The sequence below is a fragment of the Trichosurus vulpecula genome, chromosome 2 (assembly GCF_011100635.1).
Source record: "Trichosurus vulpecula isolate mTriVul1 chromosome 2, mTriVul1.pri, whole genome shotgun sequence".
Lineage (NCBI taxonomy): Eukaryota > Metazoa > Chordata > Mammalia > Diprotodontia > Phalangeridae > Trichosurus > Trichosurus vulpecula.
The window spans coordinates 40,376,718-40,384,253 of record NC_050574.1 but is presented as its reverse complement, the minus strand read 5'-3'; positions in this window follow the sequence as shown (position 1 = coordinate 40,384,253).

The following is a 7,536-nucleotide window of genomic DNA, read 5'->3' as shown; positions in this document are numbered from 1 at the left end:
TCCGGGCCTTGGGTTCTCTCTGGGGTGGTAAGCAGTAGCAGCTTACCGTTATGTAGTTAGATAGCTTATATAGTTAGATCTGTACTCTGCCTTCCTTCCTTCTTTCCCTTTCCTCCCTCCCTTCCCTTCCTTCTTTCTCTTTCCTCCCTCCCCCTCCCTCCCTTCCTCCTCCCCTCTCCCTCCACCTCTCTCTTCTTTCTTTTATATGGTGTTTTACATACATTATCTAGTTTGAGTCTCACAACAGCTCTGAGAATTAGGTACTATGGAAATAACTGCCCCCATTTGACAGCTGAGGAAACGTAAAGCAGCTTGTCCAGGGCCAACAACATCCTGCCTCCAAGTCTAGAGGCCCCTCTACTCCACCATCCAGCTGCCTTTCCTTCCCTCCCCTCCCCCCTCAAATCCCCCGGACCCTAACAATCCATGCTCTATCTCTTCCCCTTGTTCCAAGCCTCTGTTCGCACCTTCTCCTCCCAGAGCGACCTAATCATTCCTTCACTCAATGAGCATTTATTAAGGACCTCAGGATATGCCAGACTCTGCTTGGTGCCAGGGTAGTTACAAAGTAAAAAGTGAAATCACTCCTCCCTGAAAGAGATTACATTCTATCCAGGGGAAAGGAAACAATATAGAGGAGGTTAAGTGAATACAAAGTTATTTCCCAGGAAAGGTCTCAGCCGCTGAGATTGGGAAAGATAGTGGTAGGAGCTGGCTGGCACAAGAACGGAAAAAAAAATACTAGGTATTCTAGGAGGACTTGGTAAGAAAGGGCATTCAAGGCGTGGGGAACAAACAGCCTTGGCAAAGGCACAGAGGTGGGAGAGAGCATATTGTTCGGAGAACAGCAAACAGGCCAGTTTGGCCAAACTATGGATATTAAATAAGGCTGAAAGCAGGCTGGGAAGGGTTGAAAGGCCAAGCAGAGGAGTCTATATAGATGTCATTGAGAGCAGTGGAGATTCTGAAGCAAGTGAGTGTCATGGTCAGGTGTGTTTTAGGAATATCAATATGGTGGCCGTGCTGGGGATGGAAGATCACTGAATCTTATGAAGAAGGCTGCTACATGATTTTGAGCCTTATCCCTTAAAGAAGGGAGAAGCAGGAGAATAAAATCAGCCTCAAGAAAACTTGGTGAGATACCCAACTAAGCAAAGTTATCCCAAGGACAGATAAGGATGCAAATGGAAAGAAAAGAGCAAAGCAAGAAAAATGGAAAAGATGTCTAAAATATCATTGATGAAGAAAGCTGAAAGGAACCAATCCATCTGGACCTTAGCATCACAGTCCCAGGTGTACTTAGAGAGGAGACAAGATTGGCGCCAAGGAGAACAGAGGTGGGCCGAGCAGCCACCTTGGGATATGGATGGGGAAGTGATCAGTGTCGGTGATGCCTGTGAGGGTGCTGAGGGTCAAATGTTCAGTGTATCCGAAGGGCAGGGGTGGGGGAGATAACAGCGATGTGTGGAAAGTCTCGAACTTCAGGAATCTTGGAAAAAAGCAATTGGGGAAACACTAGTAACTGCCAACCTGATGCCTACTCTTCTTGCATCTCTCCAAAATGTTCAGGACATATGAATTTACATATGAATTGAGGGCATTAGAGGAGTCCAAGGAGGCTTTCAGGAGCAATATTCAATAATGGACTGCAGTGTTACTATTTCATAACTAATGGGAAGGAGAGATTATAAGATCCTATTATGTTTGGTGTTTGTTCTTATTTTTTTTTTTTTTGGAGGGAGGAAGGCAGGGCAATTGGGGTTAAGTGACTGGCCCAAGATCACACAGCTAGTGGTATTTATTCTTTTAAAAAATTTTTTTTCATGCTACCGAGCAAAATGAAACAAACCTTCCAGGCTCACTTGCAACAAAGTATCTCCCATTCTTTTTTTTTTTTTTGCTTTTTGGGGGGTGGGCAGGGAAATGGGGGTTAAGTGACTTACCCAAGGTCACACAGCTAGTACATGTGTCAAGTGTCTGAGCCCAGGTTTGAACTCAGGTCCTCCTGACTCCAGGGCTGGTGCTCTACTCACTGTACCACCTAGCTGCCACTCACTGTACCACCTAGCTGCCCCATATCTCTCATTCTTACATCAAAGTCATTCAGAGTTCCTTCATAACACCAGAAGGGAGAATAAGCATTTACAAAACACCTACTATGTGCCAGGCACTGTCCTAAGTGCTTTGTAATTATTATCTCATTTAATCCTCACAACAACAGTGGGAGGTAGGTGCTGTTATTACCCCATTTTATAGTTAGACAAAGTTTAAGTGATTTGCCTAGGGTCAGACAGCTAGTAAATGTCTGAGGCTAGATTTGAAGTCAGGTCTTCCTGACTCCAGGCACAGCCACCATCCACTGTGCCACAAATTGCCTAAAGTATCCCGGTTTGATAGCCTTGTCATCATAGACACCATGCAAGGCATAAAACCAGAGGGGTTCAACAACCCAGCACAGAGCCTGAGTTGAAGAAGGTTTCCCTGTGGATGGTGAGGGTCTCCAGAAGTGTCTGTCTGCAATGACATTTTGAAGGTTGCATCAAAGTCCTAGAACATTGCAGAACTTGCTGGAAGAGATCTGGGATCATCCAAAAGAGTCTGGGCTGACGATCTACCCAAGAAAGACCAACTGAATGATGAATATCTCTTGTTAAGATTACAGCATACATTCAGGTGGACAATTTACAGGAATTCTCTATCACTATGCATATCTGCCATAGACAATATGGGTGGACGGTGAGTTGAGTCTAGAGTTGAAAAAAAGGAGAAGAGTAGGTTGGACTGCCTTTATAGCAATTGTAAAATATACTGGCATCGATCAGCTCGGGGATCTATCTCTAAGAATTCATAGGGCGTTGTCCTAAATATGATGCAAATGACCAGTGACCTTCTACTGTTGAACAACATGAAAATATCCTATGTATTCTCCTTGATGGCGGTGGCTGTTACAAGAATAAAGAAGTTAGGAAGGATGAAATGTTTTGAGAAGAAAGGGAATTCATGTTGAATTAGAGATGGGGGATGGATAGATCTGGGAGTGACCAGCATCAAGATGATGATTAAATCCGTGAGAAGAGATCTGATCGCAAGAGAAAGTGGTGAGAGAGAAGAGAAGAGGGTCTAGGACGGAGTTCTGGGCTACACCAAAGCATGAGGATAGGCAGTGGTGGGATCCAAATGAATTAACAACTGGTTCTCCGAGGAACCAGGCCAAAGTGCCACCCCCACCACCTCCCAGGGACTAAACCTAAAATTAGGTACCAGTTCTACCAAACCAGTTCGAACCAGCTGAATTCCCACCACTGGGGATAGGACAAGGAAGAAGATCCTGCAAAGGTGATGAAGATTTAGCAGTTTAACAGGTGAGAGAACCAGGACAGAGTCGTGTAATAATTCCAAGTGGTCAGCAGTGTCAAGTACTGCAGAGAGATCAAGAAGGATGAGCTCTGAGAAAAAGCCACTAGATTTGGCAATTTAAAAGACTGATCATTTTGGAGAGAGCATTTTAAGTTGAGTGATGAGGTTGGAAGCCAGAAGAGGAAATAAGGATAGCTTTTTCTAAGAGTTTGTCTGAGAAAGGGAGGAGAGATATAGATGATAAATAAAGGACACTTGAGGGGACTGTAGGGTTAATTTAAGATATATATATTTTTAGGGATAGGGGAGTATTGGGGGGGGCGGTATTTGATGTGTCTCCTTTTGAGTTTACTCTCCTAACTTATACATGGATTGAGTGGCTGCTACTTCTTCCCTCAGTATTCTAGGGGTAACCTAAGGGGCTGAGATCTCTAGTATTGTTGCTCTTGAGCCCCTATCCCGTGTGCTTCCCACTGATTATCAGCCACACTTAACTCCCTTTTTAAAAGGGTATTTACTAAGTAGCTTCTACCAAGGCTAGCTATTACAGAAAAATCACCCTAAGATTCATACTCTTCCCTTGCACACACAAGGTCCCTGAGAAGAGTGGGCTTACACTTAGACAGCACATGTAACCAAAGAGCAAACTCACAGCTCCTGGTTATTAGAAGTTCTTTTTTCTTCCTTCCTCCTTGGAAGTCTCATGAAGTTCTCCCTCCCATGTTGCTCTCTGCTCAGTGGTCTTGCAGACTCCTTAATGCATCCAGTTTGTCCTAGATGAGCCTCTTGGCTTTGGAGGATGCTGTCAGTCACTGTTGCTTGGGCACACTGCTCCTAGCTCTGGTGGGAACTTCAGATCTTCCAACCTTTGGAGGATTACAGGGTTATCACCTGGTCAATGGGGAGGAAGAGGAGAAAGAAAGCTCATCCTTCCCCTAACCACTAGAGGTCCTTCATCATAGCATCACTGGATGGCTGACTCCTGGTCCACCATGTTATATCCACTGCACCACTGGGAGTAAATGATTTTCTTTAACCAACCACAAAATATTTCCCTTGTCTGTTCTCATCCAACTTGCCAAATTAAACATTTGTTGACATCTAATTTATATCCTTCATTGGTTCAGTCAAGGAGTCTGGGCTTCCTGTGTTTATATTACATGAAGGGGGGTTTCTGCCTCATACTTCCAGCAGGTATAAGCCAAGGAGCCACCAGATAGGGAGATGATGGGCAATTAGAGAAGGGATGGGAGGAAGGTGGGAGGGGACAGGATCAATCAATTAAGAAGCATTTTTTAAGTACCTACTATGTGCACAAAAATGAAACCACTTCCGCACTCAAGGAACTTGTATTCTACATACAGGGACAACACTGACACATTTAAATATAAACAAAATAAATTCAAGATAATTTCAGGAGGAGGAACCGGCAGCTTGGGGGATCAGGAAAGGCTTAGTGTAGGAGGTGGCAATGAGCTCTGAAGCAAAACAAGGATTCTAAGAGGTGGAGGAAGGAGGTCATTTCAGGCATGATGGACAAAAGCAAGGAGAGTGGACAGGGAATATGGGATAACATGCATAGGAACAAGAGCAAAAAGGCCTGTTTGGCTGGCAAAAGGAAATTTAATTCTGAGCTGGCCCGAGGAAGACAAAGTACAATCGTTGAGTAAAGAGAAGAATGAAGTGAGAGAGGATGTGAAAAGGAGTTGAAATGGAGAGTAGGGAAGCAGAGGGAAGGCAGTATGAAGAGAGGGTCTCTGCTAAGGGGGGAGCTCTGTGAAGTCAAAAAGCACTCATTAAAGGCCTACTAGGTGTCAGGCATTGTGCTAAGCAAAGGAAAAAAACAAAACCAGTCATTGCTCTCAAGGAGCCCATTGTCTAGTCTATTGATTCATTCAATCAATCAATTGGTAAACATTTACTAAGCACCTACTATGTGCCAAGCACAGTGCTAAGCACTTAGCGATGCAGAGAAAGGAGAAAAAAAAACAGTTATTGCTCTCAAGGAACCCACTGTGCAGCCCAGGAGATATCAATCAATCAGTAAATATTTATTAAGCACCTACTATGAGCCAAGCACAGTGCTAGGTGTTACAGATAGACAACATGCAAACAAATATACACCAAGCAAGCTCTAGACAGTATAAATAGGCAATAATGAATGTGAATTAAGGGGGGGTGGGAAAGGCTTCCTGTGCCAGGTATGAATAGTCATGATTAAACAAGCGATAGGAAGGAAGGTAACAAACATTTATTACACAGCCACACTATGCTAAGCGATTTACACATAAGGCTCATCTGATCTTGCTGTTGGGGGGATAAGTGGGAGAGATGCTTGGAGGGAAGTCTAGCATCCTTTAGCATAGAGGAAAGGCTTCTTCCAGGAGGTGGACTTTAGCGAGGGCTTGAGGGAGGTCAAGAGGTAGCCTCTAGGAGGGAGAATTCCAGACTTGGGGGAAGGTCAGTGAAAAAGCCCTGAGTTGGAAGATAGAGTGTTTTGTTTGAGGAGCTGCCAGAAGGACAAGAGGTGTCATTTGGTCACAGGATGTAGGGTTCGAAATCTGGAATCAGCCTGGAAAGGGAGGTTGAGGCCATATTGTGGAGGGCTTTCAATGCCATGTAGAGGTTCTGATACTTGCTCCTAGAAATGATAAGTTGTCACTGGAGTTAAGGGAATAAGGAAGCACCCTAGTCAGACCTGCCTTTTGGAAAATCACTCCAGCAGTTATGATTTTCAAATAGTTTCTGTTTTTGTCACTTATATTTCACCCAAATCTGGCCTCAGACACTTACTAGCTACGTGACCCTGGGCAAGTCACTTAATCCTGTTTGCATCAGTTTCCTCATCTGTAAAGTGAGCTGAGGAAGGAAATGGCAAACCACTCCAGTATCTTTGCTGAGAAAACCCCAAATGGGGTCACAGAGAGTCACACACAACTGAAAAGACTGAACAACATATTTCACACTATCCTCTGCAGGGCCCTTCCTAGAACCGTCTCTTATGAAAAAGAATTTCAAAAAAGAGGAAGAAAGACCCCAAAAATTTTCCACAAAATCAACCAAACTATCAGAAAAAACATATATGTTCTGCAGTATCATCTCCCAGCGGCAGCTGTGATTGAGGGAGATGACAGCTTGGAGTCTATAGACAACCTTAGAATTGCTATTGAGGCCTGGCTCCAAGCTCCTTCCTGGCTGGAGGACACTGGGTAAGCCCACTCTTTCATTTGTGGAAAATGGGGCTATTCATAAGGTGAATGAACTCCCTACCTTGGGAAGATGTTCTGAGGAAAGAAGTCCTATCTTTAAGGCCCTAACAAATGGGAGAGTTCACTATTTGTTATAAGCAAATACACAAATAACTTTTAAAGAAGTTTTCTTAAGATAGCCTTGGACCATCAGTCAGCCTTTACCCCCATTTTGGAGAGTTTAGAACAGGTCTAGAAGGAAAGAAATTGGTCTAAGGCAGGGTCCTCGAGTGCAGCCCATTGGCCTGGAGGCCACAGGCTCCCCACCCCTGGCCTAAGGTCTCATGAGCCCAGATCCTGGGGAACATCAGAGCCTTGAAGGTCTTTATAAGAACACAGACTTTCAGAGCAAGGAGGGTCGGAGCCAGCCCTGGATTGGGGGGAAAGGGGAGGACACTGGACTTGGTGTGGTCCGAAGGCCTACTCCCAGCCCTGTACTAGCTGCATCACTCAGGCTAAGTTAACCTCTCTGAACCAGATTGATTGGTGGGGCTTTGCTTTATGAGTGTCCAGAGTGCCTAAGGTGGGGGCACCTATGAGGAAAGGGGCAGGATGGGCTTCTGGGGGATGTGAGCACTTTTTCCATCGACTACTCCGTAAACCCCAGTGGCTCCCCATCGCCTCTAGGCCAAACACAAAATGCTCTGTTTGGCATTCAAGGACTCACTCCCACCTTTCTAGTCTTCTTGGACCTTCCTCCCCCCTCCCCCCATGTCCTCTCATTCCAGTGACAGGCCTCCCTGATGTTCAGCCAACAAACACCCTCAGCTCTGGGCTGTGACCTCCTGGACTTCAAGTCCCAACTAAAATCCCACCTTCTACAGGAAGGCTTCTCTACCCCTCTTCATTCCCCTGCCTTCTCTCTGTTAATTATCTTCTATTAATCCTCTCTAAATATTCTGTATATTTACATAAAGGGCATATAAATCCT